This window comes from Cynocephalus volans, chromosome 3 (genome assembly GCF_027409185.1).
Source record: "Cynocephalus volans isolate mCynVol1 chromosome 3, mCynVol1.pri, whole genome shotgun sequence".
Classification (NCBI taxonomy): domain Eukaryota; kingdom Metazoa; phylum Chordata; class Mammalia; order Dermoptera; family Cynocephalidae; genus Cynocephalus; species Cynocephalus volans.
The window spans coordinates 106,861,596-106,879,195 of record NC_084462.1 but is presented as its reverse complement, the minus strand read 5'-3'; the positions used below and the strand labels follow the sequence as shown (position 1 = coordinate 106,879,195).

General features: G+C 39.8%; 1 protein-coding gene across 5 annotated transcripts in view; it reads left to right on the top strand.

Moving 5' to 3' along the window:
• Window positions 1-1,151: 1,151 nt before the first annotated feature.
• CHD8 (chromodomain helicase DNA binding protein 8) overlaps window positions 1,152-17,600 on the top strand; it is a 56,831-nt gene continuing 40,382 nt past the window's right edge. For 3 of the 5 annotated variants that reach the window (XM_063088735.1, XM_063088734.1, XM_063088732.1), the window contains exon 1: window positions 13,962-14,030. The gene's annotated coding sequence lies outside the window, so the exon portion shown is untranslated. Of the gene's footprint in view, window positions 1,216-13,961; window positions 14,031-17,600 lie in introns of those variants that run through there. The other 2 variants (XM_063088736.1, XM_063088733.1) reach the window with 1 other exon arrangement.

The following is a 17,600-nucleotide window of genomic DNA, read 5'->3' as shown; positions in this document are numbered from 1 at the left end:
TTAGTGATCTGGAAGGACTCCTTTCACTCAGGAGTTAGGGGGAAAAAAAAAAAAAGACTTCTTGTAGCAACTTGTAATCGATTTAAACTAGGAAATACATGAAAATTTTTCTCATTTATTGCAAAGAGAATTTCTGTACAACGAAATTATTTCCAATTTAAATGCAATTAGAAAGTAACTCTCTCCAATGTTTCTAAGACTGCCCTCAATGGCTCTCCTCCTTACATATGATTACATAAAGCCTCTACCGTTTGCACTATCTGTATTCACAAGTAGTTTGGATCTGTGGATGAATTTTACGCCTAATAAAAAAAAAGAAAAGGGAATTATTTCCTAAATCCTGTTCTTTATTTCCAACTTACTTAGCGCTCCGTACTGCCAAAGTCAGAACACTGGAAAATCTGCAAATGAAACATAAAGATTAGAAGCATCCAGCATAGAAACATAACCTATGTTGGTTATGTGCTGATATCCTGAGGAGTGAGGCGTCTATAAAGGATTACCCTAGGAACTGGTTGCACCCACTTTCAGTCGAAGAATTAATTTTTGTTTCTTTGATTTGGTAAAATCGCTTCATTCACTCCTCCAGGTAAGTGAGAGGGTGGTGGCGGCTGCTTCTAGCCACATTCGGCATTTTTCCAGAATTCCTCATCATAACTGAGGGACATCCTGATTATATATAAGAAAGTATGTTGGGGCTGGACCTAAATAGTCGGACAGAATGCCGAAAAGGGCTTGAAATTCTACGCACTACTTCCTCCTCCCCGCCTCCAAGGCACCAGCACGATCCAAGATGGCTTCTCAGAAACAGGTAACTAAATGTTTTAGTTTAGAGCGCCCCCAATGGCGGGGGTCAAGAAAAGATGCCGAGAGTCTTTGCGGCTTGTGACTCTGAGCCGTCTGGGGCAAAATGCTGCCAGATTTTATTTTCAGTAAGGCATATCTGTGGTTGCCTATGCCCCCATTCTCAGCGTTTTAGGACCTCCCACCCTCAAGAGACTTCCTGGATGGCCCTCACACTACCCCGCTGGAAGAGGCCGGGCTTCGGCCCTGCCATTGGTGGTTGGGAGCGTAGGTAGGCGGAGCCTAGCAAGAATGGACTACTAGCAAGCTAGATTGAGGCGAGGGCTGGCCATGCTCCGCCGGAAGGCGCCTTGTTCTTCGAGAGGGTGAGTTGAAACGCTGACTGGAAAAGAGGCACCAGGTCGTGTTCAGGTAGGCTTCCTGCTCATTTCCGTTCCTCAGTGCTGGTTCAGGAATGTTTGCAAAGCTAAGCCTCTTAGAATTGACTTCACTAACTCATCCTCTTCCTCTCTCTTCCACCCCCTGCCGGTCCCCTAGTTATGAGGGATCAGGTGCTGGGTGATGCTCTGGACTGAACCATTCTCCTTTGTGAGAGACCAGGGGAGAGGACGGCTGCCGGGCGCGGGGTCCCAGTCGGGCAAAGCCGCGAGGGGGCTGCCTGGACCGCTGTGGAGTTTTTATGGCTTGTCATTGCGTTACCGGGCGTTGTGTAGGTTTGAGGCAGCACCTCGTTACGCGTTCTCCTTCCCCCTTCAGAGGAGGAAAAACTCTCTGTCTCCGTTTGGTTACTCCACACTTTGGACTCAGAAGTGGGAGGTTAGGGTTTTTTCCTACTTTTATTGGTTTTTTATTTTTGCTTTTTATTCCACTTGCATTTTAATAATAAAGGTGGGAGGAAAGGATGAGGTGAGCGTGTGCAAATAGTTATTCATCCTTAGGTGTAATATCTGTAGGTCTTCTGGGAGTGAAGAGCAGGCTGTTGGAGAGTGTTTAGAGATGGTGGGAAGAGGAGCTCAAGCCTTGCGTCTTCTTGACAGGTCTTGCCGAGCTCACTGGTTTTTTGTTGTATTATGTAAACTATTCACTGGCAGAAGACCCCTCCCCCTTCCTCGGAACGAATACAGTTTCTTTATTTACCTGTCTTTGGTGTCGCAGGGAATTTCCCTGCACCAGCTCCCGCCGTTTAAGAGGCAGTACGGAAGTGATTAAGGTCCTCATAGAACAGATTTATAGTGGACCAGTCTCTTCAGTGACTGAGCAAGTGAGCCAGAAGTCAGAGACTTAGAACCTGTGTTTTTCTTTTAAGTAGATATCGTGGAACGCCCCAAACACAAGCCGGGGGAGCTGTATAATCAGTGTCTGCTGCATCCTACCATCACACCAGCATCCACAGTTCATTTAATCTCCAGATTGTTCTGAGTTGTCAACTCAGCCAGGGATTCTCTGACTGGGTTATCCTTAGCATCAGCTAAGGTCCCATCTGGTGTGGGGCACGTTAGATAATAGAAAGTGAGTTTGTGGTTTGGATAATGTTTTCTGTTAGTTAATTAGATAATATCTTCTGCTTAGGAATTTCTTGTCTAGTAGTCCCAATGGGCTTCAGAACAAATTGTGGTCAACGTCATAGAGCCAGAAGTGGGAAACTTCTTATTTCAAGTATGTTGTAATTATTCCAATCATTAAAAGAAATAAAAATAGTTATGATAAGAAAACTAACATTTTCTATTTAAGAAGACTTGTTGCAAGACTGGCATCTCAGTGGGTCTGCAAGGCAAAGTGAAGGACATTGAGCGGAGAGGGTAGGCATGTGTGTCAAGAGAGGCTTGGGGGAAGGTTTAAAACTGGAATAGCAAAGGAGTAATGGATTGGGATAAGGGATTTTATGGAATAATGTATGGGTACTTGCATAGTTCACACCTTCTCTGTGTTTGATCTATCCAGTGCATCTGGCCTTTTGATTTTGTCAGTTCTCAAACTGCAAAAAAAAAAAAAAAAAAGTCATCCTCAAATTGACAAAACCCATTTATTTATTTATTTATTTTTTAACATTTATTTATTTATTTATTTATTTATTTTTGTCCTTTTCGTGACCGGCACTCAGCCAGTGAGTGAACCGGCCAGTCCTATATAGGATCCGAACCCGCGGCGGGAGCGTCGCAGCGCTCCCAGCGCCGCACTCTACCAAGTGCGCCACGGGCTCGGCCCCAAAACCCATTTAGATATCGATAGAAAATGTATCTACTGACTTGCTTGCAAATCGCCAAAAAACACAGATCTTCTATTTCCTGGGACAGCCTTCTTTATAGCACCCCTGGGTGATGGGGTGGAGTAATTTTGGCATGGTGGTACCCACTACTGCAGGAGAAAATTGACATTTTATGTGAAGAGTCGAGTTTCTGACAGATAAAGGAGGATGGTGAAGGGGATTATTCTTTAAAAGAAACCATTGTACACATCTTAGAGTGAGATTTTCCTAAGAAACACTATCAATTAAAATCAATTTGTGGGTGCCAAACCTATGCTTGCTTACTGAAAGAATGAGATTTCATTCTTTCTACAGTGGAAGGACTGTAACATTCAGATCAATGCTAAATACTTTAGCAATATTGTTTGTCCACAGCCCTGGAGGAGTTAAGCTATCTTCTGAGCTTATATTGGGGCCTAATGCCTGGGAGAAGAACAGAAGGCAAACATTTCTCTGGAGCCTCCATCCCCACCCCTAATAGTCACTGTGCTTCTGGACTTGGATTTGAGCAAGTCACTGATCTGCAGGTCTTTATGTGACCTGCCCTTGCAGTACTGATTGCCCTGGTATTTGTTTGCTTATAGCCTTTGATTCATTGATAGACTGTCATGTTTTGTACCTTACTCGGTTTAACTTTGTATGTCCCCTCTTTAATGAATTTTTTATTCTTTTGCCTCAGAGTTGGTGATTTTCCTTTCCTCTTCTTGTTATATTTTTGTTTACTCTGCTTTTTTTTAATTCAGTGATATTATGCCCTTTTGCCTCTGTTAAGGAATGTAAAGAGATCTAATTTTCAAGATGTGGTTCCTTTGGCACCTAGTACTGAAGTGACAGTTATATTTCTATGTAATGAAGGCGTTGTATGAAAAGTGTTCTGTTACCTAAAGTGTATTTAACTATTTATTGCATTCTAAATTTTGTCCTAGATAACTTTTTTCCCCCTTAACTTCTCAGTTTTGTTTTGTGTCAGTGTGTACGAGGTCATAATTTAGCTCTTTTTTGTGTTTTCTAACTTTTATATTGCCTTTGAAGTTTTCATTGTATTTGTATTTTAAATAAGTCCACCTCTTTGTAGTTATTAAATGTTTTAAATTTAAATTACAAAGTATGTTAATCTCTGAGGTTTCTCCTTAAGCTGTTCTGTAGGTAACATTTCTTTTGCTCTTTTATTACCCATTACTTTTTGTCCTTCACTAGGCTATTGGTCGCTTAATGTTACATGGAGCAGAATGGCCACCTTTAAAATATCTTATTTCTTGCCTTCATAATGCAGCAGGAGACTTTTAAAAATAAAATACTTAATTTCTACACACTAATTATATGTACACAATAATCAAAAATCCAGCAGGCATAAATGGAAATTAGCCTGGTATATGTAACTGCTTTACATTCGTCTTCAGTGGGGATGGATCCACGAATGTAGTCCAAGCAGTAGAGTAGTATAAAGAACCTAGACAATTTTCTAGCCTTTTCAAATGCATATTATCTTAGTATGTTCTCACTAGTTAGTTTGAAAAGAGTTCCCAGAACAATTATATACTCTTATACATTATTATTCAGAAAGCGTTGACTTTGTCATTGAGAGAATTAAACATTTCTGATTTTATTTCCTCTATATATCTCCAGAAAAATTTATTTCATTTTATTGGTGTATGTTTATATTTATATGGCTTTATTTTGTTTGGTATTTTCAGACTTTACTTCATTTGAAAAAGATGATTAAATGGCACCTACTGAAATTATTAGGTAATAATTTGCAGGACTGTGCTGCTTTTTTTTTTTTTTTTAAAGATGACCGGTAAGGGGATCTTAACCCTTGGTTTGGTGTTGTCAGCACCACGCTCATCCAGTGAGCTAACCGGCCATCCCTATATAGGGATCTGAACCCGTGGCCTTGGTGTTATCAGCACCACACTCTCCTGAGTGAGCCACGGGCCGGCCCTGGACTGTGCTGCTTTTCTTCCCTATGTTTCAGCACCTTAAATGTGATAGTTCTAATCCTTTTGGTAATGTCCCAGTATTCCATTAATTAGTAATTCTGTAATAGCACTTTTTTGTTTTGAGAGTGTGTAATTCTTCTAAGATTGAGTCAGTAACTTTCTGAGGAAGGATATGTAGGAACTTAATTCTTAATTTCATTTGAGAAGAAGGATATTCAAGATCTGTAAAGTCTTTCAGATTTCCCAAATTGTCTCTTGTGGTCATTATAGAAACGTTTGGAATTTCCTGCTTTTTTTTTTTTCTCCCACTACATACTTTGAGTTTGCACTACATCTTTAGGGATTATTCCTTTGGGAAATGAGTATTCAGAGGTGCATTGTCCCATTAGTGATATGCAAGTTTCTTTTTATTGGTTCTAGAAGAAACCAGTTATTTCTGTAGTTTGGCTGCCTATTTAGAACCCAAATCATAAAAGAATTTCGTGTATGGAACATGATTTTATCAGATATACATCTACCTAATTATACTGCATGAATGGGAAGATTCTGGATTTTTGAATGGGGGATACCAAATTGCATGAACACTGAACTTTCACTCAGTGTTTTATTCTTCTTAGTACTTCTACTTTGTACTCATTCTTTTTTTCCCCTTCTTTCCTGGGGGGTGGGGCACATTAGTAAACTTTTCTTTTATTCACATATCAATTCTCCTATAAAATGTGGTGTGTTTGCCTCGTTTTCAGGTTTGCCTCCTTTGGGGGACCTTTTTTTTTTTAAGGTGATTTTATTTTATTTATTTATTTTTGGTGGCTGGCCAGTTCGGGACTGAACCCTTGACCTTGGTCTTACAAGGCTGTGCTTTAAACTGCTGAGTTAACTGGCAATCCCTGGGGACCTTTTTAAAATGAGGTTTAAATATATATAGGTAATGGTCACTTCTCCTACAAGTCATGGGAGTCAAAAGCTAAGGCAGCTGCATCAGTGCATATGAACTACCAAGAGAGAGCTTAGTCAGCTAAAGAACTTTAAATGACCACAGCAGGTATTGTGAAGTAAATGTACTACTTATGAAATAGACACTGTCATATTCCTACAAACATAAAAATGATTAGTTGAATTACCTAGTCTGTTGCCCTAGATACCATGCTGCTTGAAGTCTGTTCCATGTTCCATGAGGTTAAAGTGTGTGCTGCTTTCTCAGCAAGGTAGTACTAGAGTCTTTTCATCCTCCTCAGCAGTTCTGCTATTCTAATTGTGAAACTTTCTCATGTATTTCAGTATCCCACCATTCTACTTAGCAGATCAGCTCTGCCAAGTCTCTGAGGAGTAATTTTGCTTTGAGAAAAGGCTTTAGTTGTACTGTTTTAAAATATTGGATGGGGAATAATAAATTCCTTTTTATTTGCCTACTATGTGCCAATGCTGTACATTATCTTTTAATCTTTAAAATAACCCTGAAATGTATGTGATGTTAACTTCACTTTACAGAAGAGAAAAAAATATAAGACTTAGTTATAGAGGTTAGGTAACTTAACCAGAAGTGGGACTCTGGTCTGCCTGACTCCAAAGCCCATTTATTATCCATTCTCCCTCCATTTAAAAGTTCAGTACTTTGGGGGCCGGTGCCCATGGCTCACTTGGGAGAGGGTGGTGCTGATAACACTAAGGCCACAGGTTCAGATCCCTATATAGGGATGGCTGGTTAGCTCATTTGGGAGAGCGTGGTGCCGACAACACCAAGTCAAGGGTTAAGATCCCCTTACTGGTCATCTTTGAAAAAAAAAAAATACAAGTTCAGTACTGAACTCTGTTGGACAACCTGTCCTCGAGCACAATACTAAACAGGTAGGCATGTGGTAGCTTGTTAAAGCTGTAACTTTAGCAGTTGTAGAACCTTGAGAACGTAAAATTTCTTTTTGTCTTTGAATCTCTGTTAAAAAGAAAAAGAATTATAGCTTGTTTCTTTTATTTAACTTAGTTATTTTGAAGATAAGATTGGGTGAAATAACTTAAGCTCTATAGAGTAAAATCACTTGGTCTGTCTTGCATATAAGTCTATTTTTCAGCCAATGCAAGTCAATTTAGCCCACTAAATTTTCATTAGTCTCATGTCACTGAGGTAGTGCCTAGAGGCACAAGTCTGATAATAACAGTGTTTTACAATGTTTTTCCTCCCCCTACTCCACTTTACTCACACTTTTTAAACATAAATGTTGCAATGAAAACAATCCCTCATAGCTTCTACTTGAATTAAGTAAATAGTTATATTTTTCTGTTAGGCTGAACAAATGTATGTGTACTTGGCCCAGTTAAAATAGGACATGCAGGAACACATGGGGGGGTCATAGGGGGTAGCATAAAGAGGACTAGTACTCTGTTACCTAAATTATGTATTTTGTTATTTATGTTGGATGCCCAAAAGTGGTAGTGCAAGGTGGATATATTGGTCTAATTAGATATTTTTCATCTGGAACCCAGAATATTATTTTCACCTTGGTGTCTGTGAGCCAGTGAAGAGGAACTTCTCTGATCCAGTCTAACTTGACCTAAGGGTTATGATCCTTAAAGATTAGGCTCTTATTTTGTTTCTTTGGACTTAAGCCAAAGCTCCAGGATTTTACTGGAAAAACATCTACAATGAGGTTGTATTAAAATATGAATTCGTGTCCTATTTTTTCACTCATAAGAGTATGGTGTCATCCATTTGCTTCTTGCCACAGCTTTAAATTGGTCACCACTGACACATTATAATCCTAAGCCTAAAGGGGATAAACGGAATTTCATTACTTTTAACAGTTATTATCACACTATAGAAAATAGTCTTTTATATACAGTATATTGCATATAGCCCCTTTTGCTTTACGTAAAAGCTGTGTCTGCTACAGTTCCTAAAAAGTGAAGATGCTTGTGATTTGATGAAGCCTCTTGTGAATGTTTCTGGTAGGAAAACATGCCACTGCCCATTTGCTGTCATTGCAGTCTAGATGGGGGAAACCATTGCTTTTGCTCAGAAACCTCCCATTTACCCCTCTGCAGCCTCACTCCCACACACCTTTGGCTGGAAGTTCAATGTATTTCTTCAACAAAAGTACATTGAATGCCCCTTACCACCTGATAAGCAAAGGGAAAACTGTAATGAGAATGTCTACACAGTCCTTGCCCTTGTGGAACTTGCATTCTAATGGGGGAGAGGGGTGGACATCAAACAATTAGTTATACAATCAGTTACTCAATCTCTACTACAAAGGAGAAGTACTGGGTGTGACAAGAGAATTTATAATAGGGACATGTAACCTAAAGCATAATAAAATAAGGTGGTTAAGAATGTGACTTCTGAAGCTATATTCTGCCTAAGTTGGAATCTGGCACCACTTTTCACTAGTTGTAGGATATTGGACAAGTTTCCTATCTCTCTGTGCCTCAGTTTCTTCACCTGTGAAATAAAGATAGTTATTTCAGTCTTATTGAGAAAATTAAGTATGTTCATACATTTTCATTGCTTGAAGCATATAATGTACATTCAGTAAATTTGGCTGTTATTAGTCTGAGAGATCAAGGAAAGCTTTTCTTTTAAATGTTGATGTTGAAATGAGCCTTGAAGGATCAGTAAGAATTAAATAGGCGGAATGGAGGAGAACCAGTTAGAAGTCAATTGCAGTAGTCTAGGGAAGTGAAGATGGTAAATCTGGCCAAGTGGCAATAGAGGCAGAAGTAGATGGAGTTGAGGGATATTCAGGAGGTAAAGTTAGGATTTAAAAATAGTGGATATGGGTGGTAAGGAAGAGGGTTTCTGATCACTGCAGCCATGACTGGATAGGAGATGCTGAAGGATGATTACTTCTCCATGTACGTGTACATGTGGTGATGGGAGGTGGGTGGGGGAGCCTGGAGAGACTACCAAGAAGAGCTATTGAGAGAGCAAGTATATATACAGATCTGGAGTTCAGATGTGATCTCTTGCCCAGAGATAGAAATAGAGACATAAACACATGGAAAATCTCTTGAAGAAAAGAATGAATAATAATTGAGGCTGTGTATTTGAATTAACATCCTTGAAAAAGAAAGTACAGAATGAAAAGAAAAGTGGCCCTAGGACCTAAGTGAACATCAATGATTAAAGGGTTAGTAGAGGGGAAGAGAAGCAAAGGAAAAGTGGCCAGAGAGGTAGAAGGAAAACCTGAAAAGTGTGGTGTCCTGGAAGCCAAGGGAAGAGTGTTTGAGGGTGGGAGTGGTTTTTCTGCTATCTTTATGATTCTTCCTTTAATCCCTGAGAGTCTTAACGTAGGTCTCTCACTGCTCAAAGTTGTATACTAGTGACACAGAACATCTATAGGAGGTTTCAGGTGACTGAAGCCAGTTAGTTGAACATGACCTTCAGACTCTAGAATCTGGCTATTCCTGTTTGCCTTAAATTAGGTTTAATATAGTGGGAGAGAGAACTAGAGTGCACACATAAGCTCATAGGTATTAGCCCACTGAAATTAAATTATTATTATTATTATTATTATTATTGTTATTATTATTATTTTTGGAGCTGGCTGGTAAACTGAACCCTTGACTTTGATGTTACAAGGCTGCGCTCTAATCAACTGAGCTAACTGGCTAGTCTATGAAATTAAATTATTTTGGAGGCCATTAATCTGGTAGTGATCCCCTCTAAGGCTGATTACAATATCATAGGCAGGGAGAGACATTGGTGAAAACAAAATTTTTTCTTAATTATCTGTCCAGCAACATTTGCTGATTATATTCTCGGACATAGTATGAAGTCATTCATATTATGTGTGAAGTACTATATACTAAGGGTTTGATTAATGCTCATAAATGGCCCTGTAATTTTATACAGAGGAATGAACTAGATTCACAAAGGTTGATTTACATGGTGGTATGGAAATTTGAACCCCAGATCCCTTGGATTTCACAACTCATTTTACCTTCATGTACAGATATAAGTAAAATATAAAGTAGAAGATAATTATCCTAAAAGAAGATTAAACAAAATGCTATGAAGTTCATATGGACAGATTACTTCTGGCTTCACAGTGGAAAGTAGGCATCAGAAAGCCTTTCAATTATTAAATCCAATGGACTTCTTAAGTTTAAATATTATTGAATATTTCTTCTTTGTTTGATATAATTGATCACACATTCCTCCTGAAAATCTCTATTCTCTGCTTCTGTGACATTGCACTCTCCTGCTTCTTTAGCTTTTCCTTCTCTGCCTGCTTAAGGAGGTATAGCTTATTCTGATTCTTAAATGCTGATGTTTTCCTGGGTTCCTCCTTCGCTTTTCCATTCCATCAAAAATCTCAAACAACTGGGTGTCCGGCTAAGTGTTTTGTTTAGCCTGTATAGTGTTTAAAGTCTTTTTTAAAAAAAAAAAATTAGTTGTCTACATTTAAAACTTAGAAGATTTTACATGAAACTCTACATTTCTGGCTTTTGAAAAATCTGAAGTTCTCTCTAACCTTGGATGTGTGTTTCCACATGGCAATACTTAATTAGAGCTGAATAGCAACTACTTTCTTTGGAATAGACATGAGTCCACCAGTTCTTCACAGACACCAACATTCTCTATTGTCTCTCAACAGTATTTGTGCAGTTTTTCTTATAGTTGGTCTGCTCTTCACATTCTTCGGGTAATCTCTATTCTTAACAACTCTAAGATGCTGAGAACTCTAAATAAATCACTAAGCTAGACTTTTAGACTCACAGTCAACCTCCTATTGAACGTCACTACTTAACATGCTATAGGCAACTCACATTCAATATGGCTGAACTTATCTTTCCCTCTAAAATCCAGGTTGTACTGATTTTTATCCCCTAATTGTTTCTGGGCTTTGTCCATTTCTATTATTGTCTTTTGAATCATATTGCTGTAATTCAGGCCCTAATCATCTTGTTAGGATTCTTGGTTGCAAACAACAGAAATAATCTTTTGGCTAACTTAAGCAAAAAGGGAATTTATGGGAAGAATATTGTTTGGCTCACAAAATTAATGGGAATGTTAAAGAACCTGGTTTAGACAATGATCTGAAACCAAGGGAGGCAAGGCCACAGGGAAGGTCAAGCTCACACCACTGAACAGTCTGTATAGGATGCTGTAGTTGAACTCTAGTGTCTGCCAATGCCAAATATTGTCTAACTGGTTGGTCCTGCATCTTTGCATAGCCCTGCAAAGTCAAAGTTCCCCAGCAGGACTGTCCACTTAAACTGTCCTACCTCATGTGCATTCTTCCTCTCCGCCAGGAAGGGGATGAGGAGCTGACATCCCTTGAGTGGGAAATAAGATCCAGCTTCCCATTGAAGATTTTTTTTTTTTTTTGTGACCTGTAAGGGGATCGTAACCCTTGGCTTGGTGTCGTCTACACTGCACTCAGCCAGTGAGCATACCAGCCATCCCTATATAGGATCCGAACCCGCGGCCTCAGCGCTCCCAGCGCCGCTGCGCTCCCAGCGCCACACTCTCCCGAGTGAGCCAGAGGGTCAGCCCTGAAGATTATTTTTTAAAAATTAAAAAAAAAAATTTAATTGACACATAATAATTGTACATATTTATAGGGTACAGTGTGATATGAAGATTCTTACCTTTAGTTATTCCCACAATATAGGAAGGGGCCTTTTGGTTGATGAGCAGAAATAAAAATCAGCAAACATCTACTATACAGCTCTCTTCTGAACTCCCACAGCAGCCCCCTAACTGCTTCTGTGTCCTCTGTCCTCTCACCCCCAAAGCCGGAATTAGCTAACCAAAATGCAATTCTAATCATGTCATTCCATGTTTCAGTGGCTCCTCACCTACCTGTAAGAAAATGCCTTGATGTGGTATCCAAGACCCTTCATGATTTGGCTCTTACTTATCTCTTCAGCCTCATCTCCATCCAATTTCTTCTTTGGGATTTACACTTTGGCAAAACAACTACAGAACTACTTACAGTTTCCTCTATGTTTCATGCTGTTTCTCATTGCTGTGCTTTGTTTTGCCTTTCTTTGTAATTACTGTCCCTGCTGCCTGAATACCTCTTTCTCATAGCCCATCTTACCCTCCCACCAAATTAACTCTTCCTCATTGCTTAAAAAACTACTTCTTTGGTATCTTTTCCTCCCAATTTAAATCCCTTTTCTGTGTGTTCTGTAACCTCCCTGCTGATTTCATTGCATGTATCACCTTGCATTATAATTGTTTACATTGTCACTTGTCATAGTCCCAACTCTTCACCCTCTCCCCACATATGATACACAAATACATTTTTACCTATCATGAGTTGAGGGTAGGGATTATGTCTTATTTATCTTTGGATCCCAAATACTAGCGAATTACTTGGTATATCATATACTCAAAAAATGTTGAGATAGTGAATGAAGAGGTATTTGATGTAGCTCTTAGAGGATAAGTAAATTTTGATAAGCCAAAGAAATGAGTTAAGGATGGTGTATCATTTGAAGGCAACAATGCTAGCTATGCCGAGATGAAAAAAACTACATGGTGATAGTAAGTTGTCTTTTTTTTTTTTGGCTAGCATGTAAATGTATATTTAGAAGAATAGTGGAAAATAAAACTGGAAAGGCAAGACGTGGTCATAATATTTATGTCTTAAGTATCAGAGAACCTTTTAAGTTTTTAAGCATGAGAGTGATTTGGCCGTACTGTGTTTTAGGAAATTAATCTGGTAGAGTGGATTTGTGAGGGGAGAGATCACTTATGAGTCTTCTTTCTGTTACACAAGCAACTGCATAAATAAGGGAGGAGGCAGCAGAAACAGGAGTCAGATTTATGAATCCTGACCTTGCCACTTAGTTTCACAGTGAAATCATACAACTCTCTAAGCCTCAGTTTTCTCATCTATACAAGAGGGTTGACTTGTTATGATAGCCGAAGCTTTGCCACTGCAAAGTCTGTTTTCTATATTGCAAGTCAATGGGACTTGGTAGAAGGCTGGATGGTGGAGAAGGTTTCAGACACACTTTTGAGGTTTTGAGCCAGAGTGAACGGGAGAACACAGTATTGCTGTTTATAGGAGTGGTCATTGGGTGTTCCTAGCAACAGTGGCAATGCTAGAATCTTTAGGAAATCTAAGGCCAAGTTGATCTTTCTAGTTTGTGTCCTAGAGTACAGAAAATAGAATTTCAATGTTGCAAATGGTTACTTTGCAGAGGAAACAGTTGTTGGGAGGTAAGCAGCTGTTTTTAATAACAGTTTGCTCTGGGGGATTTGAGCTTGCATACCATGATTCTGGGGTTGACCAGTGTCATTCGGAATTAGTGGTCTCAAGTGGCATTGCAAAGTGGACACTGACCAATGTGTCAAACGGGCAGAATTTCAAGAGAAGTGAGGGTGAGAAACAGAGTTTGGGGGCGAGGAGTGGGTGTATGTTTTGGGGAGTAGGGGGCCGGGAATTGTTAGAGGGCGCTTGGGATTACTTTGAAGAATGCAAGCCAGCATTATGGGTTGTGGCAGAAAGAGTGCTTCTTAAGAGTAAAAGCCTCCATATTCTAGCAATTGGACTGACTCCCACGATGGAGGGATGGTTTGGCTCCTTATATTGAATAGTGAGATGAGGTATAGTCATTACAGAAGAGGGGTTGACAGGGACGCTGCTAGAAGGCAGGGGATCCAGAGGGAGGCGGAGCTGGCCTAGTGTGGGGACATTCTCTCCCGAGTTTACACTCTTTGGTGTGCAGAATATAATGTGGGTGGTAGAGAATTTAACCTTCAGGACGAGTTTCCCGCACCATAAGAACGATCCTCTGGCCAGGCCCCCTTTTTTCAAGCAAGCTGCAGGCTTCGTCTTGGCCCTAGAAACCGGATAGGCCTCTGCGTGCGCTCTCAATCTAACCCGCGGGGGAGGGGGAGGGGAGCTCCTGCTAGTCCCTCCCTTTGCGCTGTTTTGCGTCTTTGCGCTTCTGGTGAGTGGCAGTGGATTTTAGCCCATGAGGACGTGGGGCGGGCAGGAGCATCATGTTAGGTTGCGCAGGAGGAGGGGGAACTGGTGCTGGAGAGACAGCGAGAGGGGTGAACCGGCCCCCCATAGCTGCTGCAGGTAAAGCTACCTCTCTCCCCCACTGGGGTGAGGCACAGCTCCTTTTCTCCTTCAGGGCTTGTGGGGCCTCTCAGCCTGCAGCTTCCGCTCTAACACTGCTCCTACTCCGGGCATCCACACCCCCCATCCCCCCGCATCTTCCCGTCTTGGCCATCCCTACCTTGGAGGGCACCCCGCTAGCTTCCTCCCTCAAGTGCATGTGGAATCATCTCCATTTTTGGGGCGCCAGTTGCCAGAAATCTCCCGCCTCTGCTGTATGGGCCTTACTGGCACCAACCCCGGCAGTATGAGCAGGTAATGTACCCGGGCCCCCCACCCCCACCCCCACCCCCAATCTCCATCAACCCCTCACTTCCTCACCTTGCCCCTTTCCCTTTCCCCACTTACTCAAGTGGTTTCTCTTTTACCGCTGAAAATACGTGCTTTTAGCTTCCATAGTTGCTTATTTTGCTTTCCCTATTTATCCAGAAGGTCTCACTTTACCAGCCATGTTTGCCCCCAAATGTCCATACCCCTGATTGAGGTGTGAATGCTTTCTCCTTCATTAATTGGAAAACAGAGACAGAGTAGCCACACATTTGGCAGTAAGAATGCTGAAGATGAAGAAAATGGCCTAGGATCTCGATTTCTTGAGGAAACCTGAGTGGCTCCAAGTTAATAGCTTCATTTCTTATGGTCTCTGTCCTTCCATGCTGGTCCCTCGCTGACTTTAAATTGTGATTGCATTCACTTTGGAAGTTTATTTCCCATTTCTGTGTAAGATTTGAGGCCCTTTGAGTCTCACAAATGTCTCCATGGTAGTTTTTAAATGCTTTCCTTTTAAAATTGTGTTAGTGACTTTCATTTTAGCCCTTCTGATTATTTTCAAGGAATTTCTCATTTAAATCAACGTGCTTTTTTCCATCTTGTGTTTCAATAACGTGTTTATGTCTATCCGCAGCTGATCCTCTTGAAAGGATACAGTTTCCAACAACAAGATTTATACTTTGAAGTAAAATAGTTTATTCTTTTCAGAATCTTTGAGCAGCTAGAGGTTAAGTGGGCTTGAGTGGTATTTTCTAAAAGTGCATATTACAGAAAAAGGTCAGTATTGCTCAATATGACATTTGTTCATTATTGTCTAAGAGGATAGGCAGTACCAAAAAATCTGTAAATGGAGAATGGATGTCTGTAGTTCATTTTATATAATTTTATCTATTAGGCAACTGGACTAATCTCTGTTGCAATCTTTTTCATCCATTATAAACAATTACATATGATAAACTCCCGTTTGAGAGACCAGAAGAAATTTTATTTCATCTCAGAGATATTGATAACCCTTCCATACCAGGCATGCTTCTTTCTCTAACCACATCCCCTGTGTTCTCTTTTACAAATTCTCACTGGCCAAGAAGATTTTGTCCAATTTTACTGAGTATATGTAACCTAAACAATGAGATTTGCTTTTCTTTTTCATTTGTTAACTATAAAATTATAATATTGAATACACACTTTAAAACTGCTCATTCTTCCCCACCCCCAGTTCCCATAACCCCTTCTAAAGGGACATACCTTCCATCCCCAATTGAGAGTCACTGTTTTGTTGAAAGGTAGGGAGAGATTGAGATGGACAAATATAGAGTAGAATTAAAACAAAATCCTTTTTGATAGAACAGACAAATCATTATAGAAATGGGCAAGGGTGAGGAAAAACATGAAACAAGGACAAGAGAGTTTGGACTCTGGATCTCAAAGAAAACCAAGAACTATATTAAAAGTGGTAAAACTACGGAAGAACATCAGTTTATACTTATTTCGAGGGGAAGGTAGTTCCCCGTTTAAGAAGGAGATTAAATGAAGGGTTATTCTTGGCATATATAAAATAGTATTTTTTTAGAGGTAACTGGCTTGTTATTTAGAGATTATAGATAGGTGGCCTTGGATTTTAACCTTAACTGACTAGTTTGTTTCCGTTCTCCTCCAGTCCCACCCCCCAAAATTTCTGTATGAGTCTGACCATTACTTTGGAATTATGGAAAGTGACTAAGTGTAACTACTAAATTCTCTTTCCTTTTGAGCACATACACGTTTCTCTTTGGGGCAATGCTGGACCAAGATTGGCTTTTCATTCTTAATATGATGAGAGTCTGTTATGACTTCTTTATCTAGTCAGTTGCTTTACCTTGAAACCTGCTTGACATATTTATTTTTACTACCAGGGTTTGAACCGCGGAAAGAGAATTCATGAGATAGATGAGCTTGGTTGAATAGGCCAGATGTGCATATAGCCAGGATGACCCCAGGTAGTAGAAGGAGGAGTGAAGCAAGTTGGAAGTATGTTGGGCGAAGGTTTAATCTTATGAGAATCAAGGACAGTTTAAAGATGGGTGCTAGAAAAGAAGTAGGAGGCTAGGGTAAAAAAAATTGGGTCAGTAGAGGTGAGCTGATGGGATGGGACTGAGAAGTAAAGGTACTTAGTGTTGTGGTATTAAATCAGTGACAAGGTTTTTGAATTACTGGGCCTAGACTGAACCAGTAAAAGCAGAAATTTGCCCCCAAAATTGGGGAGGGAGAGATAAATGATAATTCATTGACCTTTAAAAGTTTATACTTGAGTCATATGGGGGTAAGGAGATATTTCAGAAACTGTTGGCCTTGTTTCTGCCATTAATAAATGAGATCTCTGCCTAAGATTGGGCCATTGTGGGGAAAAGGAAGAGCATTAGGATGAATAAATAGCAAGGAATTGTAGAAGGGACAAAATACCCCATGGAAGAAAGAGCTGGTTATAAAATATTATCAGCATAAACTTCTAGTTAATGGAAACTTCTACTGTACTTTTATATGAAACCTAGCTGAAGATATTTACTGTAACTTCTCTGACAATGAATGAGGTGAAAGATAATAGGTGGCAAAGTAGGGCATAACTGGAAAAAAAGTTGATGATAGTTTTGAAGAAATTTATAAAGCTCTTGAGTAGGTTTTCTTTAAATCAAGAAACATGCATAATTTTTTTGATCACTATTTTGAGTAATGTGGGGGCAAGTATTAGACAGGAGAGGCTGGAATGAGCTTATGGAATAGTTTTGCCAGGAGTGGGAGGTTATATGGATCTTGGGTTGAGATGTGAAAAATATACATATACTGTAGCAAGGAAGATCTTGTTTAACATTGGTGGAGATACATTGTATACTTTGTAATTTTGACTGATGTGCCAGCTACTGAAGAGTCTGTTCTCTTCATTTATGTCAGAGTTCCTGGGATATTAGCCCACATCATGTTATTCTGTATAACTCAGATGGGTCGGGGAAGAAAAAAAACAGCTTGGGGTTATGTGGAAAAGTCTTCTTCAGTCAAGTTTGTGCTGTGCCCCTGAAAAATTTCTTATCTGGTGTCTTCTAAAAGTTAAGAGAACTGGTCTTATCAATCAAGGCTTTCCTGGATTGTCAAACATTGACATCATATACAAAAAATACATATTTCTTTTTTGCATGTTTGAGTTATGTGGTGGTGATAAAATTCCTTATCTTTGATAGTTTTCCCTTTTTTCAGTATTTTCATAAACTTAAAGCCCCAGACACGGATTTTGTA